The following is a 20,996-nucleotide window of genomic DNA, read 5'->3' on the forward strand; positions in this document are numbered from 1 at the left end:
AGGGTGAGTTATATTGTATATGAATTGCACCCTGATAAAGCTGTTTAAAGAAAAGAAGAGAAGAGAAGAGAAGAGAAGAGAAGAGAAGAGAAGAGAAGAGAAGAGAAGAGAAGAGAAGAGAAGAGAAGAGAAAGACCTCAAGGCTCTCTGCTGAGCCCGGCCCAGTTTCCCCCGGGTGTGTCCTTGCACGGCACACACTTGGCCTCCAGGGGCGGCGTTCAGCTGGTGAAGAATCAGGGCATTTTTGTTCTGCGTCTGCCCGGCTCACCTCTCATCCGCCATCTGTGCCTTGCCTGCTCGCTGGTGCTCGGCCCGCTGGACTGGGTCCCCTGGCTGTGTCCCCATCTGCCTCCAGGACTGTCCCTCTGTCCATCCCTTAGCGTGTGTCCCAGCTGTTTCATTCTGTAAAAGGGGTTCCCGGGCCAGCAGAGCCGGGGGGGTCACAGCAAGTGGCCGTACACGTGAATCGAGGGACCAGGTATCCAGAGCTCTGGAAGGCAGCCTGGGGCAGGAGGGACAGGCGGAGGTGGGGTGGTGACCCAAGCCCTGAGGCCTGGGTTCTGACCTCAGAGACAGGAGACCCGGAGAGTGGGAAAATCACCTGGCTTCTGGGAAGGGAGGCGGGCTCAGTGGGTTGATGGAGTGCAGAGTGGGCAGCGTCCTGAGAGCCTGGCTTGACCAGATGACCTCTGGGGACGGTGAGAGGTGCACCAGCACGTGACCGGGCAGGGAGAGGGGCCATCACCAACTTCTCTGTCCCATGTCCTAAATGGGAAGCTCACCAACTCCTCAGCCCCTCCCTAGCTGTGACTTCCCCCTTGGGCATCACTGACCGACATCGTTCAAGTCTGTTCCTGCCCTACTGGGCGCAGACTCAGATCACTGTTAGGGCTTGTCTGCTAGAAGGTGTAGGAGGGCGGCGGGCAGAGGTGGCTACGGCCCCATGTCCGTGGCTTACTGGTCATGGCTTGAGTCACCTTCCTGCCTCGACCTAACTATGCAGAAGCCAAGGGTCTCATGACCCCTGAGATGAGGAAAGGGGGAAGTCGTGGGCTCTGGAGACGCACTGGGCTCAAATCCTACTTCAGCCAGCTCCCCCAGCTATAGACTCTGGGCAAGTGACTCCCTTACCAAGCCTCAGTTTCCTCATCTGGAAAATGGAGCCAACAACATTTGTCATTAAAAAAAAGAAATTAAAGACTGTGACGTGTCCTAAGCACTTGGCAATGTGGTGGGCTGGGGGGGGCAGTTGGAACGTGGAGCTCAGTCGGAACACTGTGGGTGAGGCTCTGGAGTTGCAGCCCTGAAGTAACTGGCCAGCTGTGTGACGTGGGCAAGGCCCTCAACCTCCCTGAGCCCTGTTTCTACACCGGTGAGATGGCAGTCACCCTTCTGCCTGTTTCACAGGGGAGCCACCCAGCTCCGTGGAGGCACTTAGTGCATTAGTGCACCTTAGCTGTTCTTGGAGTCGTGGCTTTGTTCTGTCCCCTCCGCAAACGGGACATCTGTCCAGGCCGCCCACCGCAAACCGGCCCCCTCCTCTCTCGAGCTTGCTTGCTTCCTTCCTCCACAGCAGCCTTTTGCCAGTGAGCAGAGTGAAGACAGCTGAGCTTGGGGGGGGGCGAGGGGGAGGCGAGGGAGGGGGCAGTGGAAGGGGGGCTGGGCTGGGCTGGGCTTGGAATGCATGTCCTGGTGTCCTGGTTGTGAATGAGGCACTCTGCCCCCTGGCTGTGACTCAGCAGTTAGGCTGCTACTTCCTGTGCCATGGGGTGGGGGGGAGGGGGTGCGGTGACGGGCCATCACGACCTCCCATCCCAGCACCAGGCGACGAGACCCAGCAGCTGGTCTGTCTCTTGGGGCCACACGCACACAGGAGACCGTGGCTCCGAAGCGGGAGTCCGGCTGCACCCCCAGAGCTGGGAAGCGAATCAAAGAGGAAGCCTTCTCGAGCTGCGTCCTTTGTCCTTACAAAAGATTGCATCATAATAACCCCAGTCATGTAGGTGACGCTGGCTCTGTCACCCTCAGCGCGTGTGACCTGTGAAGTCACCTCATCCTAGCTTTGGTTTCCCAGACAGCAAAACAAGCACCGGGACCAGACCCCACTGGCTCAGCGGTTCATCCACTGATTCAGGCATTCACACGGTCGGTCCACCGGCGTTTGCTGAGCACCTACTAGGTGCACCTGCCGGGCACCCGGCTGAGCTGGGGAGACCCAGCTGTGGACAGCTGGGCAGGGAGCCACATGCTGGGAGCTATGCAGAGTGGGGGTGGGCCAAAGGCTGAAGCATGAGAAGGAGCGGGCCGTGCAGGGTGGAGGAAGAATATTTTGGGTGGGGGAGCGGCAGGTGCAAAGGCCCTGAGGCACAGTGGGGTTTGTGTTGTCAGGGTTCACTGGAGGGTCGTGGAGCTCCGTGGACAGGAGAAGGGAGTGGGGAGACACAAGGCAGCCCATGGAGCCCATGCTTCATCCTCGGGCTCCTGAGGAAGCCATCGCAGGACCTTTGGCTGAGGAGGGACTGGACTGGGCCTCTCTGACATTTGCTGTGGAGCCTCCGTGTCACAGTCACTGCGCTGGGCTCGGGGACTCAGATGCTAACTGAGGTAAATAGTGTCGAACGCATACTCCATACCAGGAACCACACAAGCCTTGATAGATATTCATATACATATGTGTATGTGTGTATTTTATTTATGTTTTTTTAAAAAAAATTTAATGTTAATTAATTTTTGAGAGAGAGACTGAGAGTGAGCAGGGGAGGGGCAGAGAGAGAGGGAGACACAGAATCTAAAGCAGGTTCCAGGCTCTGAGCTGTCAGCATAGAGCCCGAGACAGGGCTTGAACCCACAAACCACAAGATCATGCCCTGAGCTGAAGTCGGATGCTTAACTGACTGAGCCACCCAGGCGCCCCCCATATATGTGAATTTTAATTTAAAAAAAATCCACTTCAACCTCATGATGACGCTGAGACAGGCCTATCATTATCCCCATTCTAAAGGTGAGAAAACTGAGGCACCGGGAAGTCAAGTGGCTTGTCCCAGGTCCCTCAGTAGTAGGGGGAGGGGTTGGAGAAAGAGGCTGAGTGTTGTCAGGATTGGGGGTGGCTGGGAGCGACTCCCGGGTGTTTGGCCGGGTGACTGGTGGGTAGCGAGCCCCGCAGGATGAGGGGCGCATGGGGATGGGTCCCTTTGCTGCACCTGGGTTTCTGGCTCTTCCTCCAAGAGGCAGCATGGAGTGGTTGTGAGGTGTGCAGGCCAGGAGGTGCCCGGCTGGCTCAGTCAGTGGAGCGTGCGACTCTTGATCTCAGGGTCCTGCATTCGAGCCCCACGTTGGGTGTAGAGATTACTTAAAAATAAAATCTAAAAAAAATAAATAAAAGGCCTGGAGCTGTGTGACTCGGGGCCATTCACATAACCTCTCTGTGCTTCCATTTCCTTGTCGGTGAGAAAGGGAATGGGATGAGAGCTCCTCCCTCGAGGGTCTGTGGGATTAAATGAGACAGTGACTGCCTGGTGCCGGCGCCTGGAACAGCCTCCGCGTACGTTCATGGGGAAGCGAAAGGCTCAGGCACGAAGGGGTGGGCGGCAGAAGGGCGTGATGCCCAGACACGGCTCCCACTGAGATGCCGTCGATGACGACAGCGAGCCACGGCCCACAGCTCAGGCATCCCCACTGCCCAGGCTCCCTTCGGGGTAGGTATCGGGGTGCAGGGGCCTGACTGAGCTCCCCGCCAGCAGGGGGAAGGAGCCAGACGCCTCCCACGGCTTCCTGAGTCAGAAGCAGGAAACAGAAGGATGAATCCCCGTGCCCGCCCGTCGGGCTCCGGCCGCTGCCCACGCGGCAGGGTCAGGCGACTGTCACATGGTGCCCCATGTTTACAGGGTGACCATCTCCGTGTGGCAGAGTCATCTGAAAATACAAAACCTCGGTCAAGAACCACATGACCCTCAAAGGGCCAGAGGGCAGGGAACTGAGCGAGATGGCCCCGACCCCCAGGAACCCTCCGGCAGCCTGCAGAAGCCCATGGACCCCTTCCAAATTTATGTTTGTTTCGTGTTTCGGTTTTAATGTGTATTTATTTTTGAGAGAGGGAGAGAGAGAGACATCGCGCGAGTGGCGGAGGGGCAGAGAGAGAGGGAGACGGAATCGGAAGCAGGCTCCAGGCTGCGAGCCGTCAGCACAGAGCCCGACGCGGGGCTCGAACCCACGAACCGTGAGATCATGACCTGAGCGGAAGTCAGACGCCTAACCGACTGAGCCACCCAGGCGCCCCTTGTTTCATGTCTCAAGATGTACTTGGATTTTATTTCTGTTGATTTATGGCTGGGTACTTCCTCTAAAATATATTTAGCATGTCCAGATTTTACTTCATTACTAAATATCTTAGGCTCTACTTTGGCAGTGTCTCCCAGGAATACTGACCACGAGAAAAATGAAAAAAAAAAAAAAAAAAAAAAAGCCACGTACCCGGAGGTAATCAGCGGGCAGCGAATATGCCCTTTCCGGCACCTCCACATCTGACTGGCCTTTGAAAGACCAAATCTACGCGCCACAAGAAATGCACGTATCAGAATTTTCACGGTGGGCGCTTCCTTTAGATCAGTCTCACCCTGTAGAAACACGACTAACACAAGCCACATGTGCCATTTTAATTTTCTTGTACCTGTGTTTAAAAATGCAAAAAAGAAGCAGAGAAAATTAATTCTAACAATCTGTTTGATTTAGCCCAATATACCCAAAATATTAACATACGTAATCACTGTTTTAAAATGTACCAAGTATTCAGAATGTGGTGTGTGTTTTACAGAACATCTCAGTTCTGACCAGCCACACATGTGCTTGGTGGCCACACGTGGCCAGATGCCCCCACGTTGCCAGTATAGCTCTAGACATTGAAATTTCTTTATAGTGAATCTTGGGTTTTTCCCTTGATTTTCCAGTTACTCAGGACCCGTGTTATGTGTCTGGTTCTTGCCCTCCTTTTGTTCTTTTCCTTCTCTGTCTGATCTGATTTTGATGAGGCCCTGATAAAGCTGATCATTAAGGTGAACCCTCTTTCTCTACCCATGCTTCGAATGTTCTTTTCATCCTTGTCTCTCTTTAAAAAATCTTTTCCTCCAATATTTTATTGTGAAAATGTTCCAACATATAGAAAAGTTGAAGGAATTGTCCAGCAAATAACCATGTACCTATTACCCAGATAACATTTTATTATATTGGTTTTATCACTTACCTATCCATCCATCCATCCACCCACCCACCTGTCCACCCACCCATCCACCCATCATCCACCCTCCATCTATCCTTTTGATGCATTTCAAAGTAAGTTCCCGACATCAGTACCCTTTCCCTAAACAACTGGCACACGTTCTTTTTTGTTTTTGTTTTTGGCCTGTATTTCAATAACTAGTGTTGAATGTCAGGATCTTTCTCAATGGGGCATTGAAAAATACACAGCTTACAAAATACACAGCTTACAAAAGAAGCTAGCTAAGTATATCTACAGTGACAGTCATGGGATAAAAAAAAAAGTCCCTGTGATTCCTGATGGTGACAGTCACACGTCTGTGGGTGTTACTATTTTAGGAATTGAAATTACATACCAAATTTCAGTTGTAGGGGCATTTGGGCGACTCAGTCAGGTAAGCATCTGACTTCGGCTAAGGTCATGATCCCCTGGTTTGTGTGTTCGAGCCCCACGTCGGGTTCTGTGCTGACAGCTCAGAGCCTGGAGCCTGCTTCCAATTCTGTGTCTCCCTCTCTTTCTGACCCTCCCCTGTTCTTTCTCTCTCTCTCTCTCTCTTTCTCTCTTAAGAATCAATAAACACTAAATAATAAATAATAAATAAATGAATTTTAGTTGTAGGCTAATGAAATGAAGATTTTTTTTTTTTTTTGCTATCCAAATCCACAGAGCCTCTGAATTTGAGGACCCCAACTCCATTCTTACATTATGAGGCCCAAGTGTGCTGTTACCACGCTAAGGTGAATGCAACCAGGAAGAAATACTGACCGTTGTTACGTGCATTATCTTATGTAATCCTTGCAATGTTCCCATGAGGGTAAACAAAAACTAATCCTCTACTCACAACACTTCTGACATCAAATACGTGGGGATCCCCCAACCGTTTCTCAGACTTTCCGCACACCAACCTGGAGTTCAGTTCAATTCCGGCCCTAACTACCTGGAGTTAACCCCCCACAGGTTAAGGGCTCAGTCCCACAAGGCTACCCCACTTCAGACATCGGTCATCAGTACCCGGTCCCCAGAGGGTCCCCGCTTCTGTCTGACTTGGGTGACATTCCCCACACCACCCCGGTTTGATAATTTGCTGGCACAGCTCACAACACTCAGAGACCCTGAGATGTACCGTTTTGTCATAAAGGATGTGGTAAAGGAAATAAAGGTAAAGCCCGGTGAGGAGATGCGTAGGGTGATGGCTGGGAGGGTCCGGAGTGCAGGGGCTCTGTCTCCTTGGAGCCGGGGCGTGCCACCCTCCCGGCACATAGCTGCTTTCAACTTGGAAGCTGGCTGAAAACTATAGTTTAGGGACTTTTTTTTTTTTTTTTTTGAGACAGAGCATGAGCGGTGGAAGGGCAGAGAGAGAGAGGGAGACACAGAATCTGAAACAGGCTCCCGGCTCTGAGCTGTCAGCACACAGCCTGACATGGGGCTCGAACCCACAAACCATGAGATCAAGACCTGAGCCAAAGTTGGATGCTTAATCCACTGAGCCACCCAGGCGCCCCTATAGTTTAGGGATTTTTACAGAAGCCTCATCACATAGGCATGATGGGTCATTACCTCAGTCTCCAGCCCCTCCGAGGATGGAAGGCGGGGCTGAAAATTCCAAGCTTCTAATCACGGCTTGATCTTTCTGGAGAGCTGCCCGCACCCAGGAGTCACCGCATTAGAAGCAAAAAACATTCCCACCACCCAGGAAATTCCAAGGAGCTCTGTAGACAGTGGTCTAGACCGACTTAGGGAAGCCAGCTGGGGTTCAGGTCCCACCTCTGCAGCCTCGGGGCGCCGCTCAACCTCTCTGTGCCTAGTTTCCTCTCCTGAAAATCAAGGTAGTAGTACCCACCTCGGAGGGTTGTCCGCAAGAGGTACCACGTAAGTGTTTGCTACGATTACAATCTAGAAGGTGCATCTTTGGCGGGAACGTTTCAGGGCTTCCCTTCCGTCCCCAGGGCTGCAGGCCTGGCCCCCGAAGGTGGGTGTGCCTGCCATGTGCAACGGAGCCCCCCATCCCTGCTCCGCTGTGGCTCTAGTGGCTGCTGTGGCTGGTGCCCGTGGACCTGAGGCCCCGGCGTGGGCCTCGTGCTGGCGTCCTAGCCGCCGGGAGGCCTGTGAAACGCAGGACCGCCATCTCCCGTCCTCCCCGGGGAAGCACGGCTTCCTGTCGCCGAGACCCAGAGGGTGGCCCTGTCTCCCCGTGCGGGAAGGGCACAGTCCGGGCAGCCCCAGGCAGTGCCCCCTGCCCACACACACGGGGTCCTTCTTGCCCCCGTGTGCAGCGAGCAGACCGGAGGGGCCCAGGCTAAGCCCCGGGGGGAGGGCAGGGCCGGGGGCAGTGGGGTGTCTGTGGTCAGACAGGCGGAAACCACTGTGTGTGGGAGGCTGTTGTAACCTGGGAGATGACACAGGCGCCTCTCCCGGGCCCCGTGGCCACACCCAGATGTGTCCTGGGCAGCCGGGCGGAGGGAGGGGCAGGGAAAGTGCTGAAAAGGGGGCGAACCAGATCTGGGGCGGGCCAGGGGGGCTGCGTGCACGCGTGTGGGAACGCAGTGAACGCGTGTGTGCACACGTGTGCGAGCGGCCCCTGTGCGGCCGTGCGTGTGTTCTGAGCGCACCTGTGTGCGTGCGTGTGTCTGTGTGTGTCCACGCGGAAGTTTTGATCTGCGGTTGCGTGTGCGCCCTGGGCGCGTCTCTGTGTTGATACACACACAACTGTTGTTCGTGCTGATGATGGGCGCTTACACGGTACTTCCCGTGTACCTGGCTTCCGGGAGCTTCCGGGTACGAACTCACGTAACCCCCTCAACAAAGCTTTGAGGTCGGTGCTGTCATCCCGAAGTTCAGATGAGACGACAAAGGCACAGAGGGGTCGAGCGACTCTCCCATGGTCCCAGGGGTGAGATCGGAACCCAGGCTCCGCGCGGCTCACACGCCCCGGCTGCCCGGGTCCACACGGACAGGCGCCCCTCTGGGGATGTGTCCCCCTGTGCTCCACCCCAGCGAGGTGGACACACGGGGGGCGGGCGTGCGTGCACGTGTGCGGGGCCCTGAGTGGGGGCTCCGGGAGGGGCCTGCGGGTGCTGGATTGGCCGCCCTTTCTCTCTAAGAGCAAATCCTGGCAAGGCGGCCCTGGGACACCCCCAGGCCCTTCCCCCCCAACCCCCCGGGCCCAGGGCCGGCCTTTGTTTCCTCTCCTGGGCTTGCTGCTGGTGGGATGGTGTGGAATTCTAGGCATCTGCCTCCCGGGGGGTGGCTGAGGGCTGAGGGGTGCCTGGTCATTCGTGGGGGCTGGACTCTGTCCTCCGAGAGCGCAGAAGCCAAAGCAGGGTCCGGGTGGCATCTCACTGGGGCCTGGATCCCAGCTGGCTGTGCCCTCCTGCACGAGGGCCCGGCCAGGGGACCCCACGCGCCGCGGCGCCGGGCCAGGGAGCCAGGACGGAGGTGTCACAAGAGTCCGGGTCACGGACTCAGGGCCACCTGATGACCCCGTCTTGCTTTCTTGCTGCACCTGTGGTGGGTTCATAGCGGCCCCCACCCCCCACAGAAATAGATATGACCCCCGGGGCCTGTCCCTGTGACCTGATCTGGGAACAAGGTCTCTGCAGAGGTCGTTGAGGCTCTCGGAACGAGGTCATCACGGATGTAGAGTGAGTCCTAAACCCGGTGACAGGTGTCGCAAGCGGCAGGAGGAACAGAGATGCCCACGAACACCAGATGCAACCGCAGAACGCCCCCCCCCCACCGAGCCCCTGGAGACAGGAGAGGCCAGCGTCACCCCCAGGGCCCCCAGAAAGGCCACGACCCTGCTCGATTTCAAACTTCTGTCCTCCAGACCCTGAAGGAGGACATGGCCGTCGCTTCGAGGCCCCAGCGTGTGGCAACCAATTCCAGCCCCAGGGACCCCCTCCGCCACACGCAGCCGCCTCCCCGTCCGTGCCCTTAGCCCACTGCAGCCCGGCCATTTCTTTTCTGCAGCCCTGGCCCTCGTCTCTGTAACCACGTCCAGCCTCAGTTTCCACGAACGTAAACCAGGGATGGTAATAACAAAAGTGCTGAGACACGGCCTAGCCGAGGCACATCCGTCAAGGGCAGCAGTGACTGCAGGGGACAGCTGCTCACGGTGGCGCCTGTCGCCCATGCATCACAGGCCGTGGGAAATTCTTAATTCGACGGGGAGAGTGTATGTTATAAATACACGTATCTTGGAACATATCTGTCCACGGATGTGACCCTGCACCCCCTAACCCCGTCCCCTGGACCACCCTTCCTTGGGGCAGCCCCTCACCCATTCACTCTGCCCCCTGCCCACCAGAGCCGGACCCTGCCCGACCAGGAGACTGGGCTGTGGGGACAGCGGGCAGCCTGCATGCCTCTCCTCCGGCCCCTCTTACACGTCCCCTCAACAAGTATTTATTGAGCAAAAAAAAAAAAAACACATTCTGCTGCCAGCAGAATGTCGGCCGTCACAACATGGCCGACATCGGCTTGGAGGAGAGTGTCACTGGCTCAGCGTGGTGACCCACATGATCCCCGGGTAATTAGAGGTGGTGTCTGATTAGCCGCTGGCAGAGAGGCCGCCCACCCCGCTCACCAGCTTCGTTCATTCATGCCACACCTGTTTCCTGCGCATCTATCTGCACTGGGTCTGGCACTGCTGACACCAGGGTGGTGAAGCCCAAGGGCTCTCCTCAGGGGCGCACAGCCCTGCTGGGGAGGCGGGACAGTAACAGCACACATAGGGAGGGGGGTGGGGGACAGGAAGGACGGCTGGGGTCACGGGAGGCCCGAGGCCAGAGCAGAGAACAAACAGGCCAGGAGTAAGCAGGGGAAGGCATTCCGGGCAGCGAGACCAGCAGGTGCAAAGGCCCGGGGGCAGGAGCGTGTGGAAACATAGGGACTCTTCTGTATTCTGAGCAGCCAGGGCTCAGGAAGTGGGTCATGGTGAGCCGTGTGGCCCAAGAGGTCTCCCCCGGGAGCCTGGCCCGTGAGGGGCTGGGCTTGTCATCGGGGCCTTAAGGATCATTGAAGTGATTCTGGTTCAAGGCCAAGGCCAGACTTCTATGTCTCTTCCTGAGTTCCTCCTCTGATAGTATCTCTCTGCTTTATGGTCCAGACCTGGTTCTCGTGCCAGTGCTTTTCCATCCATCGGGACCATCAGTTGGGGGGGGGGGGGTGAGGCTCCAGGGTCCCCAACACGGAGAGGTTTGGACACCCCAAAGGCTGGGGCGCAGGTGACACCTGGCACGTACGGTCAGTCAGTATCTGCAGGTGCTGGGAAGGGCCTGCCGAGACGCTACACAGACACACACAGTCACACACACACACACACACACACACACACACACACACACAGAGTAACTGATTCCAGAACGTGCACTGCAGACCCCCAGGCCTGGCCCTCTCAGAGCTGTGGGCACAGCCACCACTCTGGGCACGGACATTTCTTTGCACACGAACGTGGAACATCTGGGGCGTCTCCGAGTGTAGCAAGTGCCTCGGGGCCGCCCCCACCCCAGGGCTGGCTGCGGCCGGTGTGAGTAAGAGTTGTTAGGCAGAATAACCTGCTTGAGAAATGGACCCGGTCTTCTTCGGTCTTCTTCGGCTGTTGATTCATCGCGGAAGAATGGGGGGTATTTTCCCCTCCCTCCACATCTCCCTCAGAGAACAACTGTGCCTCTGTGTTCCCGGGGCTGTTTGCCTTGGGCCGGTGGAGACTCAGCAGGCCTTGGTCCCTCACCACACGGCCTGGTACCTTAGTCAGGGGTCATCCAGCTGCAGTTAATAGAATCGCACTGAAGTCAGCTTGGGTTTTGTGCCCCTGGCAAGTTGGGAGTGAAACAGCTTCAGGCATGGCTGAATCCAGGGGCTCAGGCACTGTTGTCAGGGATCTGTCTCCATTCCGTGGCCCCACTTTTCCTTCCTTCTCAGGTGGGCTTTCTCCAACGTGCTGGCGAAGATGGTGCCTCAAAGCTCCAGGCTTTTATCTCACTGGCGAGTTGAGATTTCCTCTTCAAAAATTCTAATGAGAGTCTGGGGTTGAGTCCCATTGGCACGGCTTGGGTCACATGCCTGTTATGGAAGCCATCACGATGGCCAGCCTTGATCACATGCACAAGTCAGCCCTAAGAGCCCGGGGTGGGGCTAGGAAGAAGGGGAATTTGGGCAGCAACGATAAGAGGTGCTGTCTTTAGCCAAAATCCTAGAGGGCGGAGACTGGTGTTTGGAAGAGACTTGTAAGGGGCTCCCTGGGGAGACCAGCAGGGAGGATCAGATCCCAATTTCATCAGACTTAGAAGAGTGAAGTGATGAGCTCTTTCTCACAAGTATTACGGGTAAATTCATACCATGTACGGCGAGCAAGTCCTAAGTTCTGGGGCTTTCCTCAGTCAGCTCAGTCTCTAGAACGTTCACGGGAGTGCCTGAGAACATAAGATCTGGAGTCGATCCCTAGGTAGGAATCCTGGCTCTGCCACTGACTAACTGTGTGACCTTGGGGCGGTCACTCAATCTCTCTGTGCCTCTGTTTCCTCATCTGAAAACTGGAGCCACCACGTTTCCTGTCTCATGGGACCTTTGTGAGGATTAAATGAAGCTCTGAGAGGTTGGGGGGCTTGCCCAGATCTCGGGGCCAGGGTCAGCACCAACTCGGTTAATCCCTGTTCTGGCTCTTTCCGTCCTGACGTGCGGCAAGAGAGCGTGGACCATTGAACGAATGGAGAAAACGAACGGAGGAAAGGTTTCCCTCTCTTTTTTAAAATTTATTTTATTATTTAATTAAAAAAAATTTTTTTTTATTTGGTGAGAGAGAGAGAGAATCCCAAGCAGGCTCCCTGCTCTCAGTGCAGAGCCTGATGCAGGGCTCGAACTCAGGAATCGTGAGATCATCCCCTGAGCCGAAATCAAGAGTTGAACACCCGACCCACTGAGCCCCCAGGCGCCCCAGGTTTCCCCCTTTGTGCTCTGAGCTCCGTCGCTGGGTTCCCTCAGGACTGAACACAGGGGAGCTCAGGCTCCCCCAGAAACCAGGATTTGGGTGGAGGCCATCCCAGGTCACAGCATCATCGCATCAGGGAGAAAGAGGTTCTGGGAAGCCGAGTTTCCAGCTTAAATGAGTGCACGCAGCACCTTGTCATGTGTCCTCACGACTTCCCATCCAGAGCCGGGCGGCCGGACGCCTCGGCTGTCCCTCCCAGGGCCGCTCCTCCGCCCCGAGGCTGCCGTACGCGCTGGCTTCAGGCAGACTCCAGGAGGGTGACAGTGGAAACCCAGCGCCCCAGGCCTAGCCTCAAAGTTCGCAGGGTCGCTTCTGCCGCGTTCTGTCGGTCAGAGCCAGCCACAAGGCCGGCTGTCAGCACAGGGCCCGACGCGGGGCTCGAACCCACCAACCCTGAGATCGTGACCTGAGCCAAAGTCGGACGCTCAACCGACTGAGCCACCCAGGCGCCCCCTAGCAGCTGTTATTTTTGAATGCCCAGTGTCCTCAGCATTCCTTTTGGGGATGGTTTAGCGGGGCTGACGCTCTCCGACTCCAGGTGTGGGCATGCGATCAGGAATTCCACCGCCCTAACCACAGGGATTGGTCAGAATATGGGCACACGGTCCAAGCTGGACCAGTGAGATTCGGTCGCGGGGCTTTTGCTGAAACTGTTGGGAAGAAGGTGTTCTCTTTCCACCCTTTTGGGTTGCTTGGCTGATGAGAAAGCCTGTAACTGCTGGGGACCATCTTTGCAGTCAGAAGAGAAGACACTGCCCGAGAATGAAGCAGGCACGGAGGGAGAGCAGAGCCAAAAGATAGAGGGAAAGAGAAATTCCTGATGACAGCATTTGAACTCCTGGATCCAACCATGCCTGAAGCCCTTGCTGTGGATTTCCCACCTATGAAGGCCAATAAATTCCCTTTGCTGTAAATTTCCATCCCTTGCAACCAAAAGGCATCTTAATGATACAATGCGATACAGCTCTTTGGGTCACGATGCGGATTAAATGAGCTCACGATATATACGAGCCACCATGGCTGATGGGGAACCTGTTAAAGGTAAGCTGTCAGGACTTTCTCTCCTCCCCCTCACCCCCTCCGGTGAATCTGTTGAACGTATTACACAGTTCATAACAGGCCTGGATGGGTTTGGATGGTCGTAGTAGAAAAAACACGGAAAAGCAAGCTTTGACATTGTCGCCGGGACTCTCGACGCCTGGATTCCTAATTTAAATTCTGCAGACGCAGCCGAAAAGTGGTGCCTTGAAATAACCAAGAGAAATGGTACCAAAGCGATCTCAGGAGACGCCCGTCATGTTCGCTGTGCAGAGGAGGGCCGTGGGGCAGCGTGGACAGCCGTTCGCAAGCGTCCCTCCTCCGCTGCCCTGAGTTTGTTTATCCTGGGCCCGAGCTTGGATGTGGGGCAGGACGGAGGGGGTCTGGGGTTTCTCCCCCCCCAGCGAGCCAGGGGGAGGCCGTAGGCGGCTGGGGGTCTGCGTGTTTGGACGGGCATCGCAGCGGTGTTTACTCTGCGTCTGCTGCCGGCCGTGGTGGCTGCGCCGGGCACTTCCAGCCCAGTCCCGTGAACCGGCCACGCTGTCTGGTCGCCGTGGGGCCTCGCCCGCCTTCCCTGCTCAGGCTGCGGGAGTGCGTTGCCTAAGCGACTCCCCCCACCTCCGGCCGACCGAGTCCCCCACTGCTTAGAACTTTCTGGACCCCTCCCTGGTCGCCACCAGCTGCTTTGAGCGGGCTGAGCAAATCGGAAGGGCGTGGGTGCAGCGTTTGGGCCCTTATCTGGGTTTCGGTGACCCCCCGCCTGGGTGCAGGTTTACTAGGGAGAGGATCCCAGGAGAGGGTGGGGGAGACCGGGTGTCAGCGGGTGGTCGCTGCGGGGTCCCGCAGGGCACCGCTGGGACGGCATAGAGCTCGCCTCAGGTCCTGGGGCTCTGTCCCTCCAGCCCGTCTGTCGTCGGTGCGGAGCCGTATCCGGGTATTTGCCGAGAGAAGAGCCTCAGGTAGAAAGTCACCGAAGGAAGGTCACCGTGGACACACAGTGTTGACATGCCTGACGGTCAGCCCCAGCGCCCGCCACACCCTTCACATCGGGCCTCGTGCTGCCCTTTGCTACAGTCCCCACCCCTCCGTGGTGTCTGTCTCCCCGGCAGGCGACTCTGCATTCCTTCCCCGACTCATTCCACGTCACCTTCAAGAGTGGGAAAGAGGGGCGCCTGGGTGGCTTAGTCGGTTAAGCGTCCGACTTTCGCTTAGGTCGTGATCTTGCGGATCGTGGGTTCGAGCCCCGCGTCGGGCTCTGTGCTGACTGCCCGCTCAGAGCCTGGAGCCTGTTTCAGAGTCTGTGTCTCCCTCTCTCTCTGACCCTCCCCTGTTCACGCTGTCTATCTCTGTCTCTCCTAGAAATAAATAAAAATTAAAAAAAAAAAAAAAGAGTGGGAAAGAGAAATATCATCTCATCAACACACGGCAGACCCTCTGTCGCTCAGGAAACCCCAAGGGTTTAGGGGCTCTGTGGAGGAACCCAGGGAAATGACCAAATACATGCTTTTTTTTTTAATGGTTTATTTATTTGTGGGAGAGAGAAAGTGCATGAGCGACAGAGGGACAGAGAGAGGGGGACAGAAGATTGAAAGCGGGCCGTGTGCTGACTGCACAGAGCCCGACCCGGGGCTGGAACTCACGAACCGAGAAATGATGACCTGAGCTGAAGTCAGACGCTCAACCGACTGAGCCACCCAGCCCCCCACCCCCGCACACACACGTTTTAAGATGACATTCCGGCCTCTGCTGTGTCCCCAAACTCCTGCAGCTTAAAGATGTCTAATCCTTACCGGAGCTGGTCACCTGGCGCCCTGGGATGCCTTCTGAACCCGTCTGGGCCTCTGCCGCCTCGTCGGTACGTGGCGTGCCCATGGGGACGGATGAGGTGAGCGGGGACATGCGTGAAGGCCTGGCGGGGGGGCCAAGGGCCCCCTCCCCCCCAGAGCAGCAGTGTTCTCCATCCCTGTTACCATCTTAGAGACGAGGAAACCAAGCTTCGGTGAGTGAAGGGGGCTTTGCCCAGAGACACCTGGCTTGTGGCAGGGCGAGGCTGGCTCTCTGAGTCCCCGATCGCGTTTTCCAGAATGTTCTTTCTGTTCAGCCATTTGTGTGGCCACCACTGTGTTCCTAAGTCCACCAGCCCCAACCGCCCAGGGGCCCTCACGTGGGCCACACCTTGGCTCTTGCTGTCTGCCTGTGGCGATGCCCTTCCTGCTCCTCTCCCAATAAACCCTGGCTTCGCCTGGAGCTGCTTCCTCCTGGAAGCCTTCCCTGATGACCCTCTCCCTCTGGGCAGGCTCTCCCAGGGCCCAGTCTGAATCACCAGGGGACCTACCCTCGGGGCGCTGGCAGTGTGTGGCCTCCTTGATGGCTGCACAGTGAGGCAGGTCTAAACTCAGCGAGTCTGACACCTCAAACCCAGTTGTGAAGGAATTACCAGATAATTAGGAGAGAGCAGCCCCAGGGACCGAGGTGGTACAGGCGCTCTGGCCGCTCTGCCCGGGCGAGCGTCCTTCCTTCTCTCCCGCCGCAGGGGTCGGAAGTGGAAACGTAAAGCAGAGTCAGGAGCCCAACTGGCCGGCCCTCCCCTGGGACGAGGCCGCCTCCGGGTCGTCCCCTCCAGGGAACAGGACCCTGGGGTGACGGGGAAGGGACCCACAGCCGCCAGGAGTCTCAGGGAGGCTCCGACGGGGCCCAGTTGCCCCCGATCTAACGAGGTGGAATTACTCCCGGAGAGGGCTGACTCACCCCTAACGTGTCACTTGAGCCCCTCCTGGCCTCCCTGCGCTTCCCAGGAACTCAGACAGACGGAGAAGTGGGCAACAGGGGTGAGGAAGGGGGGGCCCGGGTGTGAGCTGGGGCAGGGCACTGGAGACACCCTCTTGCCCTCTCCCAGGGCCCTTCGGCCCTCCTGCTGGGTCCTTGCACATCTTTGGGTGCGTCCTGCCTGCTGGGCCGGCCCCGCCCCCCCGGCCGCAGGTGGCCCCGCAAGGTGGGCCGGCTGTTCCCGGGGAAACTGCCGAGAGGTGACAAGGCCTCTCCATCCTCGCTCTCTGCCTGCCTTCCAGAACACTGACCTGGCTCGGACCTGAGCTCCAAGCGCACCCCTCCCCCCCAACGCCCACACAAGGCCGGCCCCGCTGTGGCCCCGTTGCCCTCGACCCAGAGAGCCTGGAGCCCAAGGCGGCCGCGACCTGCAGAAGCCACAGCGTCACCGCCCTGCGGAACCACCTGAGAGGCCCGATGGGAAAGGGGGCGGCCAGCCTTGTTTGTGCAAGATCCACTCCTCCGGTTTCGGTGGCGTGGGCGGTGCCTCGAGGTCCTCAGGCTCTGAGGCTGTGTTTGCAGGGCTCCCCGCGGGGCACGGGGCCAAGCCGGGCACCTACACGCGGGCACGCCTCTTAGCCCGGCCGGGCGGCCAGGCGGTCATGTCCGAGCCCCTGGGGGAGCAGGGAGCCCCCCGGCTGACACTCAAGTGTTTGGGAGACGGGGGTGCCTGCACTCCTCTGTGCTGCCTACAGAGTAGCGGCCAGAAAGGCTTGGGGGGGACATGCTCTAATTAGCGGCTGCCTTAATAGCTATATCCGGGCGGTGGTGGGTGGGAGAGGTTTTACAGCCGTGTGCTCTGGAGGTGGGGTTGCTAGACTGAGCAAATGAAAACAGAGGCCGTCCAGCTAAATTTGAATGTCAGATAAACAACAGATAATTTTTAATGTAAATATAGCCCATGAGATATTTGGGACATACTTATGCTAAAAAAAATATTCACTGTTGACCCAGCGTTCAAATTTAACTGACTAGCCTCTGTTGTTGTTATTGTTTTCTAGTAACTGTATCTGGGAGGTAGGATCACTCACAAATTTTGAGGCTCCTACCCTCTTGGCTTTTTCTTCCCCCTGCCTTATATTTAGTTATTCGTGTGTGTTGGGGGACCCCCACAAAGTATTCCAGTCCGTATTGACGTTTGTGTGACGTATGCCTTGCTCTGTCCCTGACGTAGAAACTGACCACCAATTCACATCCTCCCGGCTCCCCGCAAGAGCGAGACCCTGACCTCATGAGCCAGCTGCTCCTCCTTCTGGGACATCACGGGCCACCTCAAATGGTTGTACAGGTCACACACGGTGCAACGCCATATTTGGAAATACAACCCTCTGCACTTGTGCAGTGTGCAACCTGCACAACTGCATGTAGCAACCCTATTTGCACGTCTAGATTTTGACCACCAGGAGCTTTCCTTCTCTCATTTACTCCTCAAACTAGGCTGCCCAAGGGACACCATCCCATTACCCCTAAATCTCTCCATCCGAGGAGAACTCAGGCAATCTGGGAAGGCTCTGGAGCAGTGTATAAGAACAGTTGAGTGCCCAGGCTGTGCACAGAAGGGCTTTTGATTCTCAGGGACGACCTGACATCTGCTGGAGGGGCACTCCCTTCCCGCTGCCCGGAGTGTGCAAAGAGCAGGATTAAAGATTTCCTGCCCGCCTGCCCGCCCTCTACATCCTTTCCCGCTTCTCGGCCTGGCCAACCCCCCAACCTAGGCATAATTTTAGAAACTTAATAGATGCTGTGCTGCACATTCTTGGCCTGGAGCCTGCGGGGGCAGGTCCTAAAAGAATACAGACATTTCTTTCTTCGGCCGTGTGGATAGAGATCCTCTGTTTCCCCTGGGGACAGGTTTCTGAGGGGCCATTGTACACGGACGGGCTCATCACACACTTGCTTCTTTGTGGGGTCCCCCACCACCCCGTCCCACCCGGGCTGGATTATTTTGCAGGGTTAGTGCCAGCTTCTCTTTGCCTTTCCTGCCGCCCCCAAAGCTACCAGGAGCGGTGGGGACGGGGGAGGGCGTATGGATTCCAGGGCCCCAAGTGGCGATGGCTGTGGGGAGCCCTTTGCACATCGCTGAGGTCATTCGGCATCTTGGAACTCTCCATGACGGAGGAGGGCCTCTGGGCCCACGCAGGATTTTAGGATCTGGAGCCTGGACAACAGTGAAGGCTTTTGTTTCCTTCCCGAGCCAGGGATGCCTTTCCAGTCCTTTCAGATTTCAAGGAATTGCCTCATTCCTGGACCGGGCATTCTCCAGGCTTCTGGAGTTCGAGGGGGCAGCAGGTAGGAAGAGGCACATCCAGAGGCTGATGTCCAGTTTCTGATGTTTCTGGAACACTCGTATGTCGGGCTCTGGCTGCAAGCTTCTCCTTTGTCTTGTTCCTTCAACCGTAGCAGATGAGTGACCACTGATGTACCCATTTTACAGATAAGGAAGCTGAGGCTCCAGAAGGTAAAATGCCCACAGTCACGTGGTGAGACAGCAGCTCAGCCAACTCTGAACCCTGAATCCTCAGCCGTGAGGATACCCCACCCACCCGAGTCTTTGATCATTCACTTAAAAAACAGCTTTATTGAGGTATCATTCACGTACCGTACAATTCGCCCTTTAAAGCGTCCATTCCCAAGGCACCTGGGTGGCTCGGTCGGTTAAGCGTCCAACTTTGGCTCAGGTCATGATCTCATGGTTCGTGGGTTCGAGCCCCATGTCAGGCTCTGAGCTGTCAGCACAGAGCCTGGAGCCTGCTTCAGATTCTGTGTCTCGCTCTCTCCCTGCCCCTCCCCCAGCACCTGGCGGCCACTCACCTGCCTTCTGTCCCTGCGGATTTGCTCCTCCTGGACACTGCGTGTAAATGGAATCACACAAAAGGTGGCCTGTCGTGCGGCTGGCCCATCTGCGACAGGGCGCGTATCAAACTTTATTCCTTTTACGGCTGAGTAATATTCCATGATGTGGGCGGACTGCATAGTCCTGTGTTTGTCCACTGACGGACATTCGAGTCATTTCCACCTTTCAGTTAGGGGTCGTGCTGCTCTGAACATTCTGGGCAGGTCCCCAGTTCTCTTGGGAGCCCCCTGTCGTAAGAAAGCCGTTCTGATGCCTGCCCCTGGCCCCTCTCTGGCTGGGATTCCCCTCCCTGGGCTTCCCCTGCCCAGTCAGGCCTGACTTACGCCTCGGATCCCAGCGCACACCCCCTTTCTCACAGGGGTCCCTCCCCCTTCTCGGCTTCCGCAAGAGTGGGGGGGGGTTGCTCTGCCCAGGTCCTTTGCCCTGTCACCCCCTTGCTGTGTGATGTCGGGCTACTCGCTTAGCCTCTCTGGACCCCCGGTGCCTTTATCTGTGAGATGAGGACCTCAGTCTGACCGCATGGGGCTGCTGTGAGGGACGAGACGGTAAGAGCTCGTGTGCTGGGGGCCTGGAGCATCGAAGACCTGCTCTCTCAGCCAGGGGTTCTCACCCGGCTCCAAGTTCCAGCCCCCAGCAAGGCCCTGGTTGCCGTCCCAACCCGCCCGGGCCTGCCTCGACGGGGTCGGGCCACAGTGCAGGTTCTTCGCCACCTGCCAGGTGACCGCCCAGAGGCGTTTGGCCCTGACCTTCTTCAGCTGTCGCAGTGAGGGGAGGGATGCTCCTGGCATCGGTTGGACGGAGACCGAGGCTGCCACCCAGCCTCCTGCAGGGCACAGGACGGCCCCCGACAGTGAAGTAGCCACCGAGCTCCAAATCCAACGGCACCCCATCTAACGATCATATTGTCACTCAGTTTTTCTGTGTGTATTTATTTCTCGATTAAAATGGGTTTTTTTGTTTATTTATTTATTTTTGAGAAAGACAGAGACACAGAGAGAGCAGGAGAGGGGCAGAGAGAGAGAGGGAGACACAGAATCCGAAGCAGGCTCCAGGCTCCGAGCTGGTCAGCACAGAGCCCGACGCGGGGCTCGAACCCACGAACCGTGAGGTCATGACCTGAGCTAAAGTCGGACGTTCACCCGACCGAGCCACCCAGGCGCCCCTAAAATGTTTTTTGCTGAAGTAATTGACACATAACGTTACATTCGTTTCAGGTTATAACGATGCGGTATTTGTATGTGTTATGAAATGGTCACCGCAGTAATTACTGTCTAAGTACCGTGGCTACACGGTTATAAAACCTTTTCCTTTTGATGAGGATGTTCCGCATCTACTCAGAAGCTTTCAAATACGCGCCCTGCTACTCTTGACCGCGCTGTGCATTACGTTCTCATGGCTTACTCATTTTATACCTAGATGTTTGTACCTCTGGGTCCTTCGTCTTCTTCCCCAACCTCCGGCCAGCAGCCACCAAGCTGCCCTCCGTTATCTGGAGTTTTGTTTGGTTTTATTTGTTTGTCCTGTTTTCTTCATTACACGCATACGTGAAATCATACAGTGTTTGCCTTTCTCTGTCTGACTTATGTCGCGTAGGATCACGCCTTCTCGGTCCATCGTGCTGTCGCAAATGGTAAATGTCCTTGCTCGTGTTGGCTGAGCAGCATTCACTCCACTGTATCCATACACCCCGCGTATCTGCGCTCCATCTCCCCTGCCCACGTACCCGCTGACACACGCGGACGCTGTTTCCGTAGCTTGGCTGCTGTGAATAGCGCTGCAGTGAACGCGAGGGCGCAGATAGCTTTCCAAAGTAGCGGTTTTGCTTTCTTTGGATAAATACCCAGCAATGGAATTGCGGGATCAGGTGGTAGCTCTAGTTTTCACGGTTTGAGGAACGTCCACGCCGCTTCCCCCAGGGGCTGCATCCCCACCAGCGGTGCATGAGGGTCCCCCGTCTCCACATCCTCGCCGACACCGGCTCCGTCCTGCGCTTTCGAGTCTGGCCACTCTGACAGGTGCGAGGGGGTGTCTCCGTGCAG

This window comes from Hyaena hyaena, unplaced genomic scaffold (assembly GCF_003009895.1).
Source record: "Hyaena hyaena isolate Hyena2069 unplaced genomic scaffold, ASM300989v1 scaffold_76, whole genome shotgun sequence".
In the NCBI taxonomy this organism is placed as follows: domain Eukaryota; kingdom Metazoa; phylum Chordata; class Mammalia; order Carnivora; family Hyaenidae; genus Hyaena; species Hyaena hyaena.